This window comes from Mirounga angustirostris, unplaced genomic scaffold (assembly GCF_029215605.1).
Source record: "Mirounga angustirostris isolate CCGP_5_RB_7025 unplaced genomic scaffold, mMirAng1.0.hap1 SCAF_3, whole genome shotgun sequence".
In the NCBI taxonomy this organism is placed as follows: domain Eukaryota; kingdom Metazoa; phylum Chordata; class Mammalia; order Carnivora; family Phocidae; genus Mirounga; species Mirounga angustirostris.
The window spans coordinates 49,008,297-49,026,583 of NW_026991711.1; positions in this window are offsets into that span (position 1 = coordinate 49,008,297).

Here is an 18,287-nt window from a genome sequence, read left to right on the forward strand (position 1 = left end):
AATTCTTCATGTATGTACACTGCTTCACTTTCCCCAACCCACTAAGTTTTTGACTCCCTAGCATGAGCATCTTGGTGTGATAATGCTTGTAGAAGCTTGAAGCAGGACTAATAAATGTCTTATTTTACGCTTTTGCAGCATTAACAACAAATCAAAAAGTCATATTATAATGTCCCTAAATACTAATTGTAACATCTCATCCATGTTAGCCAACTCATTCTAGATAGAACTCTTTTTCACCTATATTTGGCTAATAAACCCATTATTTAAAAAATTATCATTTTAAAATTTTTATTGCTAGAAATAACATTGTTTTGCTCATTTTCACATATATGTCAATGTCCAACTCTATCAGTTTCCTATATACTTAGGACAAAAGTAACAATAAACATTTAATATAGGACAAAATACAAATATATATTCAATATGTCTATAAATGGTCACTATCATGGTAAATAAAAACTAGGTATATATTTTGCCTTTCAGCTTCTTAAAGGATTGAAACAAATGATAACAAAATAATGAGAGATCAGAGACAGGATATTTTCAAATACTACTGGTGAGAATGAAAATTAGCCTAACTTTTGGGAGAGCAATTTGCAAATATTAGTAGAATAACCTTTAACATTATTAATTTTATCCCACTTCTACTCTATTTTATGAATTTTATTCTGATAATTTATTCCAAGGATAGTCAAATACCCAGGTTTCTGAGGTGAAGCTGTAAACCCGCGGGTAGAGGTTGTAGAAAGAGGAGGGCAAGGATTCTATGGGGTAGCTGAGCCCTGGGAAGGTAGACTAGGAAGTGAGTAGCTTATCCAAAGTGTGGATTATCTTCTCTTAAGTACATTATTATCTCAATGACTGAAAACCTCAGTCATGGTATTACAGATTTTTCTCTGGGTCAAACTGACACATTATCCTCATGGTACATTATAGAAATGGAAGATACCTATAGCCGTAATCATCCATTTGCAAGTGAAACAAAAAGCACCATATTTCATACATAAACACAGGCTTTGGTGTAGTGTCACAGAGTAATTTCTCAAGCAGGCTTAGAAGAGCAGCAGCCTTTGAAAATCCATCCAGTAATAACTAATGTCTTTAGAAAACCAAATATGCATCAAAGGAGACATTTGTTTACTATAAACTCTCCTCATGATACACTCTTAGCTGTCACCATCTTTGTTGTCAAAGGTTCTTTGAAGTGCCAACTGTTAACAGCCAGAAGCTTTCAGGCTTTGGAGATTTGCTGTAGTGATTCTTATCAACTGTGTTCCTTCTGAAAGATCAAAGGACCTATTCACCTAGAGCGCAAATATATTGTAGATGTTAAGAAATTTATTTAGCTTGTAACTGGTTTATTCCACAGCTAATATCTTATAATAAGAAAATCTATAAAATTATTTACATAAATACCAGAGTGCTGCTGAAAAACTGGAAACTACATTAAGGAGAGAAATTTCAAGTATTCTTGTCTTTTGAAGAAAAAAACGAAACATAAATGGAACACATAGACAAGGCTATCAGAGACAAGAAATTGAGCTTAACTTTGATTTGGAGTGGAATTTTAAAATTGTAAAAATAGTATGCATTTAAAAAACACAAAGTAGAACTCGAAATTACTTTCACTCATTAAAATGCAATCAAGATTTTGTTAGCTTTTATTGGAATGTCACTCAGGATATGTCACCTCTAAAACTATATAAGATCACTAAATGGGTTTTTGCACAGATTTTAGGTACATGCTCAAGTTCATTTTCAAACACGGATTTTGGCTTCACAGTACTGACAGGAAATGTGGCTTTCATGGTTTCCTGTAGGTTGTTCAAGCTGTAAACTGTTCCAGGAGTTACCATATGTGTTGGCATCTCTCTCTAATCCAGTTTTGAAGGACAAATTAAATCTAATGTAGAACCTCTGAATATGAGATTACACTGTCTCATACAATACAATTCAATACATTACAATACAATACAATATAATAAATACAACATAGCTTATTGTAACCTCCAAAGCCAGGGAGAGATACAGAGAGAGAAACAGGGAGAGAAGCAAAGAGAGTCTTAAATTCTTGTTTTCCTGGATTAATAACAGTGAAATTGTGGGAACACATGAGATGGAAAAAAGAGTAAATATCATAATTCAATAATACAGCAGCAGCTCCAATGTCAACCATGCTTTGTCTTCTTAAATGCTGCACCCTTCCACCTGTGTATTTGAGGGAAGTTAATATGAACCTTACTTTTTCTACATCAATGATCATATATCCCTAGGTGGAAGCCCTAGATCAAAGAATATGAAACATACTCAATTTTTATGCTCTATGGAACTTAAGAAAAAATTTTTTTTTTTTTTTATCAAAACAATTTTAAAATTCCTGAAGAAGTTCTGGAGTAATAAAGTTTAAAACCCATATTACATACCAACCACGAAACCATGTTAAATGCAGAATAAGGTCTAAATATGAATCAGCAAGACATTATTAGGCATTCAAATATGGATGAGATACTGACCTATCCTATTTAACAGCCACCTCCCTGCAATTCTCCTTAAATAAACAATGCTACTGTGTTGGTAATCTAAGGAAGGCAGATTAAAAGGCAGAGTGAGTCATTAATTAAGCTGAAAGGAATGTAAAACACAAGGGAACCACCAAGACACTCTAATAGCTAATCAACTGTTAAATTCTCAATTTCTGTGTGATGAAAAGTACTATGCTTGCCCCTCCCTTTCTCCTTGTTCTACTTCTTTGACTTTGACTCACTGCTTCTCCACATCCTTGGCTAAGAAAACAAAGGAGTAAAATCAGAATTTTCAAATTGGACCACCATAAAAGTTTTCCATTACAAAACCCCTAACACATTTAATGCCTAGAAGCCATAGAGAGTATGGGTTTGAATGAGACAATGATAATCTCACCCTTTGAAAGAGAAAATTCATTGCTAATCTTGTGTTTTCACTATCATCATCTTCGTTATACTTTTTATCATTCTTACTTGTTTTTGAGGAGATCCCCCTCAAAGAATAAAATCAATTTATCAAAACTTGACCAAATGATTTCGAGTTAAGAACATGGGCTTTGAAAACCACAGATTTGTTAACTTCATTCAAATCCAGGCTTTTAAAATTTAACAGCTTTACATTTATGAGCTTTGATTTTCCATATTTAAAAGAGAAAAAAAAAAAACCCTACTATCAGTCCTGATTTAAAGTTGATATAAATAATATATTTAAGAACTCTTTGGTAGGCTGTATTATTTTTCACAATTATTGAATGCTTCTTGTTACGGAAGATTTACTTCCCCTCCCCATGACACCAAGCGAATGCAGTAGATCTGCTTTTGCCTGTGGCAGTTGAGCGGAATTGATCTGTGTTACATTGGACAGAAGTTTTGAGAAGCATCATGTAGTTTTCCATGACACCTTTTTCTTCTCTTCCACAAGATGGACAATACTTCAGACAGAGGTGGCCCATCACCTGGTACCAGAGTGAAGGTGGTACAAAGCAGAGTTGTAGCCAACTTAGAGTGGAAGTGTGACATGAGCAAGAACTAAGCCTTTGATTTTGTAAGCCAGTGAGATTTTAAGAGTTGCTATTGTGCCTTAAGACAGGCTATTCTACCAGGTGCCTGGGGGTTGTTAATCATCTGCCTTTGGCTCAGGTCATGATCCTAGGCTCCTGGGATCGAGCCCCGCATCAGGCTCCCTGCTCGGTGGGAAGCCTGCTTCTCCCTCTCTCTCTCCCCCTGCTTGTGTTCCCTCTTTCACTTTCTCTCTCTGTCAAATAAATAAAATATTAAAACAAAACAAAACAAAACAGGCTATTCTAAAAGACACATGCACTTAGCACCACACTGGTACACAGTAAGCCTGTAGGCATGGCAACCTTGATTATTACTAACAAGGAACTTTAATAATCAGAATACTTTCTTCTCTTATATTTCATGAGAAGGAAGTATACCTAAAATAAAAAGGTATTGTCCAAATTACAGAAATCTGTAAAAACAAACAAAAGTTGCTTGACCAAACTTTGGTCAGGCTCCTCTGAATCCTCTTCCCAGTAAGACTCATCCTTGTACTTCCTTGCAGAATCTACTTCTAGCAAGAATCCTGCTAAGTCAATTTAGCAAGAATTCTCCATTCTTGATATGTGATCAAACCCTTTATCCCCACAATCCACCAGGGGATATCTAATCACTCTCCACTGCCTTCAGCAAGATTTCTCTTAGGTTAAATCCACCAACATCCTCCCAGACTTGAAGTCTCTTCTTAGTAATTTCCCATTCACTAATGTCCCCCCACCCAGCCCACTTGCTTCTTGACTGTAAATGCCCCCTTATTCTGGTTGTATTTGGAATTGAGCCCAGTTACATTCTGGAGTCTCTCTTCCCCTATTTTAATACTTTTTTTCAATGAAATCTATCTTCACTGCTTTAAATTCTATGTGGCTCTGATTTTCTTTAACAGGTATATGGTGAATTCAGCACAGATAAATGCTAGTATCAGATAGTAAATTTTGTAGCTGAAGAGGACTTGCCATTTAATTTCAGGCACTTTGCCTATTTCCTTTTAGCAAGAGAAACTGATACTCCATGAACTGAGGGATTGTGGTAATATCACTGAACTATTAAAAAACACAGATCTAGAATCTAGGTCAAATTATTCTTAGATGAAAAGTGTTAGCACTGACCCACAACTAAAATATAACACTATCCACATATTTGATGGTAAAGGGAAGAAGGAGGGAGCATCAAATGTTACATATTTTTGAATCATTAAGAAAAGATATTTTTTAAAATATCTACTTTCTAAGGTAGGAATGTGGGAAACAACTTTAGAAAGACATAGTTTATATGTATGCATTTTTGTATCTATGGTACCTTTTTTCAATGTGATTCATAAAATATGATATAAAATACAGCTATGTAACTACACATTTGAGAAATTCAGGAGAAACAGTAAGTAGACAAAGTGGTTTCATTTTTCTCTGTGGACAAAACCTTTCTGAAGTCTGTGGCCGGTGGTAGGCTCTGGATCTCATTGGAAAGATGAGACCAGTGATGAACGTTTGAGGTGCAGATGGAGCAACGTACTGCAGAATTATTTTCTCTTTAAAAACAAAAGAGAAGCCAGAAAAAAATATACATAATTATACACAAATCATCTATTTAATGGGAACAGAAAACTGAAGCAAAGACTAGACAGTTAAATTCTAATCCAGAACACAACTGGAGAGGTGGGAAGATGATGCAAAATCAATGTTATGAGTGTGTGTGTGGATTGCACACCCAGCCAAATGGCTAAGCACTCAGATGGCATGAGAACAAATAATTGCTAGGGGATAAAGAAGCCAGCAAAGTTGGAGTGACAAAAGTGAAAAATTGAGAAGACTCAACTGGAGTATTGGCTGATTCTGCCATGAGAATATTATTTTGTCCGCCTCTGGTCAACATTTTATCTACGGTATCTATCAAAATGCCTAAAGACATAAAGACAGAGGCAGGACTGCTTATGTACTTTCTTGCTAAAAATTTTGTACATTTCATAGAATTCAGTCTATGATTGACTTTTACTATAATACATCACCTGATAATGAACTTATGGATTGGGGACAGAGATGGTAACGATAGCTTCTAGAATAAATAAATCTCCAAATTTTAGTGGGTAAACAGACGAGCTTTATTTGCAACCAAGAGCAATGGATTTTCTACCATCTTCAATATGTGGCTTCCAAGGTTGCCATGGATACTAACATCAAAGAAGAAGAGCAAGACTTAGAATAGATCGATTTGGTCCATATTCCATTGATCAAACATAGTGACATGACCCCACAGAGATTCAAGGAGAATCGAAAATATTGTCCCTGTTGGACAAGACCATATATTACAAAGGAAAGTAAAATCCTTAGTGGAAAAATATATCTCGGCATTGGTCCACTCCTCTGATCACCAAATAATCTTGTAGTTCCTTCTTCTGGTATCTCTGTAATGCTCCTTCTTCCCCAAGAGAAAGCTATTCTGAAATCCATCTAGCTTGTTTCCATCTGTGTAAGTACAGGAGGCAAAACTTCTTTTAACAATCATTGAATATAAACAGTCTCCTGGTTTCTTTTATAAGATAATTTCCTAAAAAATTTAGTAGGATTGTTCTCAGTTTTCTTCCTATTAAAATAATGTGACATGATAACCCTCAATTTCTTTCTGAGACATAACTCTCAAATTTTATATATTCCATTGCTTTCTCAATCTTAATATATTTCTTATGAGAGAATGGTGGCTATTTTGTGACCATCTAAAATACTTGGGAAAAAAAACCACATTTTTTTCTTTGTTTGAGAAAGTCTATTTCTCCTTCATTTTTAAGCATGATTTCACAGGGTACAGAATTCTAGATCAGTGTTTTTATTTTTCCTCTCAATATTTTAAATATTTCATTTTACTCTCTTTTTGCATGCATGGCTTATGAGGAAAATAAGGTATAGTTCTTATTTTTATTCCTCTGTAGGTAAAATATTTTCCCCCCTCTGGCTTCTTTCTTTTTCTTTGATTTTCTATAGCTTGAAAATTATATGCCTCAGTGCAGTTTTTTAGAGTTTTTTTCGTTTTGTTTTGTTTGTGACAGTTATTCTGCTTGGTGCTCTCTGAGCTCCCAGAATCTGTAATTAGTTATCTGATAGTAATCTTGGAAAACTCTGCCATTACTGTTTCACATATTTCTTCTGTACCTTTCTTTTTGTCTTTTCTGATATTCCCATGACACATACGATGTAACTTTTGTAATTGTTCCACAATTCTTGGATATCGTTTTTTTGTTTTTTTTGTTTTTGGTTTTTTTTTTGTTTTGCTTTTAGTCTTTGTTCTGTTTGCTCTTCAGTTTTCAAAGTTTCTATTGATAGACACTCAAGATCAGAAATGCTTTCCTCAGCTGTATCCAGGCTAGTAGTAATACCATCAAAGGCATTCTTCATTTAGGTTACAGTGTTTTTTTATCTTTAGTATTTCTTTTGATTCTTTCATAGGATTTCCATCTCTCTGCTCACATTGCCCATATGTTCTTGTATGCTGTTTACTTTATCCATGAGAGCACTCAGCATGCTAATCATAGTTGTTTTGGATTGTGCTTTTTGCCCTTTATTATGCCTTGTAATTTTTCCTCGATAGTCAAACATGAGGTACCAGGCAAAAGGAGTTGCTCTAAATACTCCTGTAGTGATGTAGTGGCCAAGTGTGCGGGGGAGGATCAGTGTTCTATGGTCCTATAATTAGGTCTCAGACTTTTAGTGAGGCTATGCCTCTAGACTGTGAACTTCAGAAGTGTTACTCAGTTTTTTGTTTTGTTTTGTTTTTTCTTTCTTTCCACTAAGGTAAAACAGGATTGCTAGAATGAGCTGGAGTTGGGTATTTCCTTTCCTTCGGGTAAGTTAGCTTTGATAATACCCCAGTAAGTTAGATTCTGCTTAACTAGTTTCTCCTAAAAGCAGAACTTGTTAAGAACAGAGTGGTCTGGCATGTTTCAAAATGGTTTCTTTCCACTTCCCCTGCCAGAAGGAGAAGAAGATTTTTCTCATATATTTACTATGAGAATTTAGTTGTGCTCCTCGTGGTAAGTCTCACAGTATTGTGGGGAGCCCCCCATGACTTGGTTTCCATGGAGTTTTTAACTCTCAGAGTTGTCCACACTGAACCTCCACAACTGGTCAGTTACAGTTCAGGTTTCCCCACCATAAGTCTTCACTCCAGGATGCCACGACTCTCATATTTGCCTATGTGTCTCTCCAATGTTGGGAGTGGTGGCTTGCCCTGTGTCTTCCCCTCTCTTATTGATCCAAGAAGACTTGTTTCAGCCTGTTCATTCTCTTAGATGTTGTTAGGATAGACTGGTGACTTCCAAGCTTCGGCACGTGGATCCCAAAACTGGAAATCAAGAATCACATCTTAAAATTTTTGCTGCTGAACCAAGTCTTACTGGGCCTTGTAGCTCAGACATTTCATACTCATAATTCAATCTTTGGAGATTAGAATTATTTAATACCGGAATTTCCTATTTTGCAAGTCTCCAAATTTCTGGATAGTTTTCTATTTTGATTTATTTTGGCTTGCAAAACTACATTTTCTTAAGCACATCTCCTTTTTTAAACAATTTGCAAAATACTACCAGTAACAATCAACAAACATTGATTTTCTGCTTTTCAATTTACTCCAATAGAGCTGTGGCCTCAGTAGACACACAGTCTGCTTCCCAAGTAATCTCAGTCAGCTTTACCAAATATTTTGCCACTAGATAACATGGGACAGTTTTTGGAAATAGCAGTATCCCAATTCGGTGCCAATTTAATATAATTAAGGTAACTATTGCTGATGAAACAAACATTCCCTAAAACTTCAGTGATTTGTCACAGTGGTTTGTATTTGCTCATGTAAATATCAATTGGTGGTAGTGGTGAAGACAAGAAAGCAGTGCTATGCTCAGTACAGTCATTCAGGAACCCCATATGGCAGAAAATATGCTATCTTCACTGTATAACTCTCAAAGTCATCCTGAGTTTCAATATACAGCTGACACTTAGAAGAAGAGAGAGGATGAGGAATCACATTTGGGTTCAGGCTTAAAAGTAGCATATTTTATATCTGCTCATAATTTATTGTCCCAGATGTACTCACATGGCTCCCAAAAATACAAGACACAGGAAATGTAGAGTAGCACAACTCTCCACTAAGAAAAGGGAGAACAGATCTTTGTTCTATCGCCAGATATTTCCCCCCAAACCTCTCTTTATCTCTTACTGCTAGAGGTTACTGCTATTAGTCAAAAATACCTGGATAATTTTTAATCAGTCAAGTAAGATGAAATAAACTAAATGCTTCAAGTGAATGCTGTGTGGTCTTGTTCTATGGGCCTGACAAATGGCAAGACACAGTTGCTTAAATGCTTTCTTTGTCACTAAACAAGGGAAATGTAAGAGCAGTAATGAGTCACACAGTATATAAGATAAAAACAACACATTGCTTAGAAGTACAACTCTTTCTAAATCTGAGATCAGAATGAAATTTTTTCATAAGACTTCATACAGAATGCTTCTATGGTAAATAGGATTTTCATTGCTTTTTTTTTTTTTTTTATAGTGCCCCTCAGTGTTAGCCTTCTGTAAAAACAAACAAAACAAAACAAAACAAAAAACACATTGAAAAAATGCAGTAATAGAAATGTCATTGTTCCAGCTTTGTTCAATGGTAGATATTCAACCACCTAGAGTTGGAATGGAAGATCTTTAAGAATCCTCCATCCATTTTAGTTTTTCAACTTAATATTATTAGTGGAAGTAAATTTGAGGTGACCACCGCAAGAAAGGACTGAATTACAGGTAGCCTATCTACTCTTAAGTTCAGATATGTATGGTTTAAAAGTCAGTTGAGCACAGAGAGAACTACCGTTTTCTTTTGGAGATTGAGGATTCTAAAGCAAAGACTATTTGAATAGAAAATGTTTTCACTTTTGCATGAAATTGAGCCAAAGAAATGCCATCATTAAAGGAAATGTTTTCCAAAATTTGCTACTGTCCTCTGCCCACAGAAGAATCAATAAATGAGGTCCCAATAGTCTTTTCCAGGGAGACTAGCTATAAAATTATTAGACTGAAAAAATCTCCAAGTATGTGTTATCAGGACCTATAGAACTCTATTACTGATACTAGATTCTTAGAATTTTTGTCCATCGATTCTTTTAATTCGCCGAGTCATGGAAATGTAAAATATTTGAAAATAGCAAGGGTTTTAAAATATCCATGCATTGAGCCATCAGTTCTTTCACAGTCCAAATAAAACCATCTTTTGGGGCACCTGGGTGGCTCAGTTGTTAACTGTCTGCCTTCAGCTCACGTCATGATCCCAGGGTCCTGGGATCGAGCCCCGCCTTGGGCTCTCTGCTGGGCAGGAAGCCTGCTTCACCCTCTCCCACTCTCCGAGCTTGTGTACCCTCTCTCGCTGTCTCTCTCTGTCAAATAAATAAATAAATAATCTTTAAAAAAAATATTTTAACATTGGTGAGACATTTAAAGGAATTTTTGAAAAATATAGTCCTATATAACTAAAGAACTGATTTTCTCCACTGTTGTTTTTCATTTTGTTAATTAAATATTAGAGAACATATTTCAAAGTGATGCTATTGTCTATTTACTCTATGTCTATAATTATATAGCATAGTGAATTGTCTATTAGGTTCTTGGTAGATGGTGACAGGGAAAAGAACATATTATCATTATATAAGATGATGCGTATATCTTTTACCACATTAAATAGGAATGTGAGGCAATAAGCAAAACTGTGAGGATTTGCTGGGTAGAAGAAAAGTGGAAAGCCTTGGGGATGGTTGGGAATGGAATCTGATCTGCATTTTGAAAATTATAACTTGATTCATCCCGAGACTCTGCATCCTGATTTTGACTATTCTGGAAGATTTTAGGTGTAGTTCAGTAAAATTGTCATGTCAATATTAAATCATTAGAGCTTAGCCTATTAATGATTCTTGTACATTAAGTCACAGGGCATGAAAAAGTCAATAAGAATTGTCAATGGCCTTACACTCTTCTTGATAGATTTCTCCACTAGGTGACATGAGAATAAAAATGGTCAATAGCTGAAACCGGCAAAACTCTATGTAATCTGTCCTTAGAATGCTGGCCTAAAAAGTCCTTATAAAAAAAGAAAAAAAAAGTCCTTGCAAATTATCAAAAAAAAAAAAAGAACCAAACATACACTAGGCTATTTTGTTTTTGCATTCGTTCATTCAGAAGAAGTATTATTGAATTGAGTCCCAACAATGTCTATGCACAGTAATAGGACTTGAGATGTGTCACTGTAGAATCATCTCTTAGGTAGGCAACTAAAATAGCCATCTAGCTGGTCTCTGTTTCAACCTTCTGAATGTTTTCCATATGAAAACTAGAATGATCTTTTAATAATTAAACCAGATTATGCCATTTCCATCCACTAAGACTTCCACCGATTTCCCATCATAATTTAAACTAAAATCCGAATTCCTAGCCATGGCCAGCATAGACCCTACATGTGACCCCTTTCTACTTCTCTGCCTTCATCCCAGACCACTCTTACTGACTCTCTGCTCAAGAACAGTGACCTTCCTGCGGTTCTCAGTATTTTCCAAACATATTCTCTTGCTAAGGCCTTTCAAAATGTAGTTCTTTGCCTGGAACTCTTTTCCCATTTATCCTTGCATTTCATTCTGATTTTTGCCCTAGTGTCATCATTCTTGTGATCTTTCCCTGGCCATTCCCTAAGATAACAGAAACTTGTTCTCTTCATCAGTCTTCATCCCTGTACTCTTTATTTTTTCAGAGCGCTTATCACTAAATGAAGTTATATACATATATATTTCTTCTTTTTTGTCTCTTCTCTAGAATTATATTCCACGAAGCTAGGGATGTCATCAGCTTTGTTTACTGAGAGATCTGTAATTCCTACAATTCTGTCTAGAACTTAGCAGAAGCTCTTTTTTGTTTTTGTTGACTGAATGAATGAATAAATGAAAATAAAAAAATGAAGTATCTAGTAGTGGGGGATAGAAATTAAATAAATGATAATATGAATAAATTTATAACTATTAAACATTACAGATGTTATACAAGAAAGTTAAAGAAACTATAATGAGGGAAGTCCAATTTATTTTGATAAGGGAAGATTTACCATAAAGTATAAGGAAGAGATATTTAAACAGGATGAGTGTGAATTATTCAAGAAAAGTGAGAGGAAGAGCATGCCAGGAAGGCATAGAAGCCTATGCAGAAGCTCTAAGTCTGGGAAAAATTTTGTTGAAGGAAGATTTTTAATGAATAGGTTAATGATTTATGGAAAGATTAGATTGTCAATGAAAAATAAAATGAAACTGAAGCTTGTTAAATCTTCCAAATATCAAATACCATGAAAATAAACCTCAGTTTCATATTCTACCAAAATATAATGGATTCCACATAAATTTTTGCTGATGAGTTAGAGGACATAAACTAAAATTATATGTGGCTTAACCCTAAATGGAGTTTTAGCTTTTTTTGAGGGTGTTCATTGCCCAATACTATATACAGTTGACCTTTAATGCAGGGATAAGGGGCACCAACCCCCTTCTTAGTAGAAAATCCATGTATAACTTTTGACTCCCCCAAAAGTTAACTACTAACAGCCTACCATTGACCAGAAGTCTTACAATAACATAAACAGTCGATTAACACATATATTCTATGTTATATGTATTATAAACTGTATTCTTAGAATAAAATAAGCTAGAGAAAATATTATTAAGAAAATCATTAGGAAGAGAAAATAGGTTTACACTACTATACTATAATTAAATCACATAGGGGCGCCTGGGTGGCTCAGTCGTTAAGCGTCTGCCTGCCTTCGGCTCAGGTCATGATCCCTGGGTCCTGGGATCGAGCACTGCATTGGGCTCCCTGCTCAGCGGGAAGCCTGCTTCTCCCTCTCCCACTCCCCCTGCTTGTGTTCCCTCTCTTGCTGTGTCTTTCTCTGTCAAATAAATAAATAAAATCTTAAAAAAAAATAAAAAAAAATAAAATCACATATAAATGGATCCATGCAATTCAAACCCGTGTTATTCAAGCGTCACCTGTGTGTGTGTGTGTGTGCGCGTGCATGTATACATATAGTATATGTTAAAGTATAGTATTGTTAAAGTAGTATATGTCTATTGTAAAATATTTGGAAAATGTTAGAAAAGGATAAAGAGTGAATATTTTCTATAATTCATAGTCAATTTATAATCGCTATCCAGTTAACATTTTGGTATAAATTATTCCACACCTTTTATGTACTTGTCTCAAATATCTATTGATATCATTATGCAAAGCAATAAATATGCAAATGAATATATATTACAAAATTCTATAAATTATTTTGATATTTTGAGACATAATTTTTATTTGTTTCAATATGTTGCAAACATTTATTATGTAAAAATATGCTTACATGAAGTAAAATATATTGACTATAATATTCTATCATATTGCATAACACATCATAACTTTAACCAGTTTTTTCTTAAAGATTTGTTAGTTTCTATTTTCTCTATATCAAACACAGGAAAATTGTGTTCAACAATTATTCTTTTTTAACTTTTTTTTTTTTAAAGATTTTATTTATTTATTTGCGAGAGAGAGAATGAGAGACAGAGAACACAAGAGGGAGGAGGGTCAGAGGGAGAAGCAGACTCCCTGCCGAGCAGGGAGCCCGATGCGGGACTCGATCCCGGGACTCCAGGATCATGACCTGAGCCGAAGGCAGTCGCTTAACCAACTGAGCCACCCAGGCACCCCCAAATTGACTTTCTAAACAGGGGAACTAAATTATACTCTTACTAGCAATACTGAGATGGGTGATTTATCTGTTTCCTTTGCTTATTCAATAACACTGAAAAACATTAAATAATGAAAATATCTCAGTGATCTCATTTGTATTTTTTGCTAATGTCCAATTTTTTTCCTTTTATGTATACTCCATTATTATCTGTGATTTTATAAATAAATCGTTTCATTCATAAAAATATTCATTTTTCTGTTCATTTGTTGCTTCTTTAAATGAATCATTTTATCTATCTCTATCATATAAACAAAATAAGAATAGGTAACTAATAATATGTTATTAGTAGAAGTATGGAGTACCCAATGTAAACAGTGTCGGTAAAAACACAATTTTATAAGATATGTGATTGACTCTGCATTAAGATTTGTTAGATGATAAACATTTATTCTAGCAATATTAAGTAACAATGATGTTATGTGTGTGGATATTTGTTTTATCAGATTCAAGCATGATTAAAAAATGTATACTCTAGCAATTACAGTGACATTGAATATACAGCTAATCTTTCCCATTAGGTTTGGTATTATGTATTCCATTTAAGATTTTGTTCCTTTTTGCAATTGTGTATCTTTGCAAGAAAAACAGAAGGAAAGAAAGTTTCTTTTTTCAATGTAGTCACTCTATTCTAATGGCTCTACAACATGGATGACCACAGCTATTTCTTCTCATTAATTGCATGTTCATATTAGTATACAGTAACATAAATACATTTATAGATTCATTAGTTGTTCATTCATGCTTACTTTCCCCATTTTTCAACAGCAGGTCCAATTTCCAATTATTAACATTCTTGGGTCTCCACAATCTTTTCAATGCATCATAGCTAATAAATTCCCATTTAAATAAGTGCATTACCTATATTTATCAGCACCTGAAAAAATATATATTTGCAAGTGTAGTATGAAACCTTGTAGTTGTAATGTGTTTGAAAAGAGTTTGTACAGAGTGTGTGTGTGTATACATATATATGTATACTATATATATGTGTATGTGTGTGTGTGTGTGTATATATATATATATATATATATATTACAATATTAAACAGAAACAAGTTTTGATAGGAAATTTATTGAGGGTGACAAAACACAATGTCGATAATTAATGGTTCATAATAAAATAAAGAAAATATCCTAAGCAATGCACGTATGTTTCAGACTCACAGAGAGATTCAGAATTGTGTCCTAGCTGGAGGTGTGGTCATATTATGTGTGATGATTACATCATTTTATGCTATATTTGTATTTAAATAACAATTTGAAATAAACACTAAAAAGAAAATGAAAGGCACATGATTTCTAAAAGGTTATGACAGAAGGAGAAAAGCCAACCTATTTTTTTTCAAGGTGAGGTCTTAGCCTCAACCAAGGGTTTATCTCCCATAATATGTAGTGCTTTGGCATGGCTGTTCTGACCCAGTTCCCTCCAGTTCCTCGACAGACCCTGGTTGGATGCTAAGTGTGAAATTGTCACTGAGTGACAATAGGACAACCTAAAGCCCAGGGAGTTCTTTAATTAAGGCACAGAAAATGTGAGACAAACAAATGAAGCAAAACCCAGTGCACAAAATCACTCTCTGCAAAAGAATACACAAGGTAGAGTTCTTAAGAATATACCACTGAGATGGGGCGCCTGGGTGGCTCAGTCGTTAAGCGTCTGCCTTCAGCTCAGGTCATGATCCCAGAGTCCTGGGATCAAGCCCCACCTCAGGCTCCCTGCTCCGATTGAAGCCTGCTTCTCCCTCTCCCACTCCCCCTGCTTGTGTTCCTGCTCTCACTGTGTCTCTCTCTGTCAAATAAATAAATAAAATCTTAAAAAAAGGGCGCCTGGGTGGCTCAGTTGGTTAAGCAACTGCCTTCGGCTCAGGTCATGATCCTGGAGTCCCGGGATCGAGTCCCGCATCGGGCTCCCTGCTCAGCAGGGAGTCTGCTTCTCCCTCTGACCCTCCTCCCTCTCATGCTCTCTGTCTCTCATTCTCTCTCTTGCAAATAAATAAAATCTTAAAAAAAAAAAAAAAAAAAAAAAATCTTAAAAAAAAAAAAAAAAGACTATACCACTAAGATACCACTATATCCATGAAACCATCACCACAATTACGATTATGACTATTTCCATCACTCTTAAATTTGGAAAACTGTTCCTCTCCAACCTGAGATCCATAACTGACTCAACCTAATCTCCCCTCCTATTTGCTCAACCCTGCACATCTTTCTGCCTTGAGAGACAGACACGGCTTGAGTCCTGTACAAGGTTCTCTTCTTTGGCTGGGGTTTTTTTGCCACTGCTGATGAGATTACTTAGAAAAGAAATAAATTTCATGGAGGTATAACTAGCAGACATTAAACTGCACATATTTAAAGTGTATATGGCTTGAAATATATATTTATATCCATGAAACTATCACCACAACTAAGATAATGAATATTTTCATCACTCCTAAATTTTCCTTTTGCCTCCTTTGTAATGCCCTTTCCCACCCACCAGTGTTCTCCCTACCTATTCTAAGGCAACAACTTTCTATCCCCATAGATAGTTGATATTTGTATAATTTTATACAAATGGAACTGTACAGTATCAATGCTTTGTGTGTGTGTGTGCTTATTTCACTCAACATCATTTATTTAGATTCATCTGTGCTATAATGTGTATTTACATTTGTTTTTATTGTAGAATGACATTCTATTGTACAGATAATAACAGGTTGTCTATACCTTTACTCACTGGAGGACATTTCAGTTGTTTCTAGATTTGGGCTACTACAAATAAGGGGTTCCCCCCAGTTTTATTGAGGTATGATTGACACATAAAATTGAAAGATATTTAAAGTGTTTACATATCCAAAGAAATGAAAACACAGGATCAAAGAGATGTCCGACTGTCGTGTTCATTGCAGCATTATTCATAGTAGCCAAGAAAGATATGGAAACAACCTAGACATCTGTCAATTGATGAATTGATAAAGAAGGTGTGATAAGTGCATATATATACACATACACAATGGGATATTATTCAACTATTAGAAAGAAGGAAATATATATATAAATTTATGTATATTTAATATATATCATATATACACAAATACTGCAATATTATATATTATGTTATATATAATGTATGTATGTATATACACACATACCACAATATTATATGTATTATGTATATTAAATTATATATTATAAATATATAATGTATGTGTGTATATACATATATATATACACACGCACATACTGCAATATTATTCAACTATTAGAAAGAAGGAAATCCTGCCATTTGTGTCAACATGGATGAACCTGGAGACCATTATGCTAAGTAAAATAAGCCAGACAGAGAAAGACCAATATTCCATAGTTTCACTTATATGTGGAACTAAAAAAAGTTAAACTCATTAAAACAGAGGACAAATAAAGTTTTGATGAACCTGCATGCACAAGTCTTTGTATGGATATATGGAACGATAGGATCACAGAGTAGCTAGCTGTATGAGAACTTTTTAGGCAATTGCCAAACTAGCTTTTAAGCATTGGGTCAGGTATTCTGGGCAGCAGTTTATGAGACTTCTAGTTTCTCCACATCCTTTCCAACACAGTGCATGGTTAATGTCTTTAATTTTAGCCATTCTAATAGTTGTGTGTTGAAATTTTATTGTGGAGTTAATTAGTATACTCATAATCACTAGCAATGTTGAATACTGTTTCATGTGCGTATCTGTCTATATACCTTCTTTGGCGAAGTACCTTTTCAACCTTTTGCCCATTTTTTTTTTTTTTTTTTTTAAGATTTTATTTATTTGCGAGAGAGACAATGAGAGACAGAGAGCATGAGAGGGAGGAGGGTCAGAGGGAGAAGCAGACTCCCTGCCGAGCAGGGAGCCCGATGCGGGACTCGATCCCGGGACTCCAGGATCATGACCTGAGCCGAAGGCAGTCGCTTAACCAACTGAGCCACCCAGGCGCCCCATTGCCCATTTTTTTTTTAAAGATTTTATTTATTTATTTGAGAGAGAGAGAATGGGTGGGGGGAGGGGCAGACGGAGAGGGAGAAGCAGGCACCCTGCTGAGCAGGGAGCCCAACATGGGGCTCAATCCCAGGACCCTGGAGATCATGACCTGAGCCGAAGGCAGATGCTTAACCTACTGAGCCCCCCAGGTGCCCTTTGCCTATTTTTAATTGAGTTGTTTCTTACCGAGTTTTCAAAGAATTTATATATTCTGGATACAAATATGTATCAAATGTAAGAATTGTAAATAGTTTCCACTAGTCTGTGGTTTGTTTAATCATTCTCTTTCAGAGAGCAGAAGTTCTTAATTTTTGTTGAAGCCCCATTTATCATTTTTTTTTCAGGATCATGCTTTTGGTATTGCATTTAAGAAATCTTTATATATCCCAAGTCATAAAAATTTTATTTCTATGTTTGCTATATTTTCATTTAGATCGAAGTTGAATTTTGAGTCTTATTTTCATAGTGTGCAGTGGGCATTAATCTAATTAATTTTAATTTTTGTAGAAGATCGTCAATTGTTTCAGAATCATTTGTTGAAAATAATATCCTTTTCCCCCTACATTGCCTTTGTACTTTTGCCAAAAATCAAGTGTCCTTATATGCATGTGTCTTTTTTGGGACCTTCCCTTCTGTTTGAATGATCTGTTTGACACCAATGCTACATTGTCTTTATTACTGCTATTTTAAAATAATTTATAAAACCAGGTAATAATCTAAAAGAGTTTTTCTTTTTAAAAGTGTTTTAGGCCAAGCCATGACCTTTACATTTCCATGAAATTTTAGAATCAGTTTATCAATTTCTACAAAAAAAGCCTCCTGGGATTTGTTTGGTATTGCATTAAATCTATACTTCAATTTAGAAAGACTTGATATCTTAACAATAATGAGTTTTCTGTTCCATG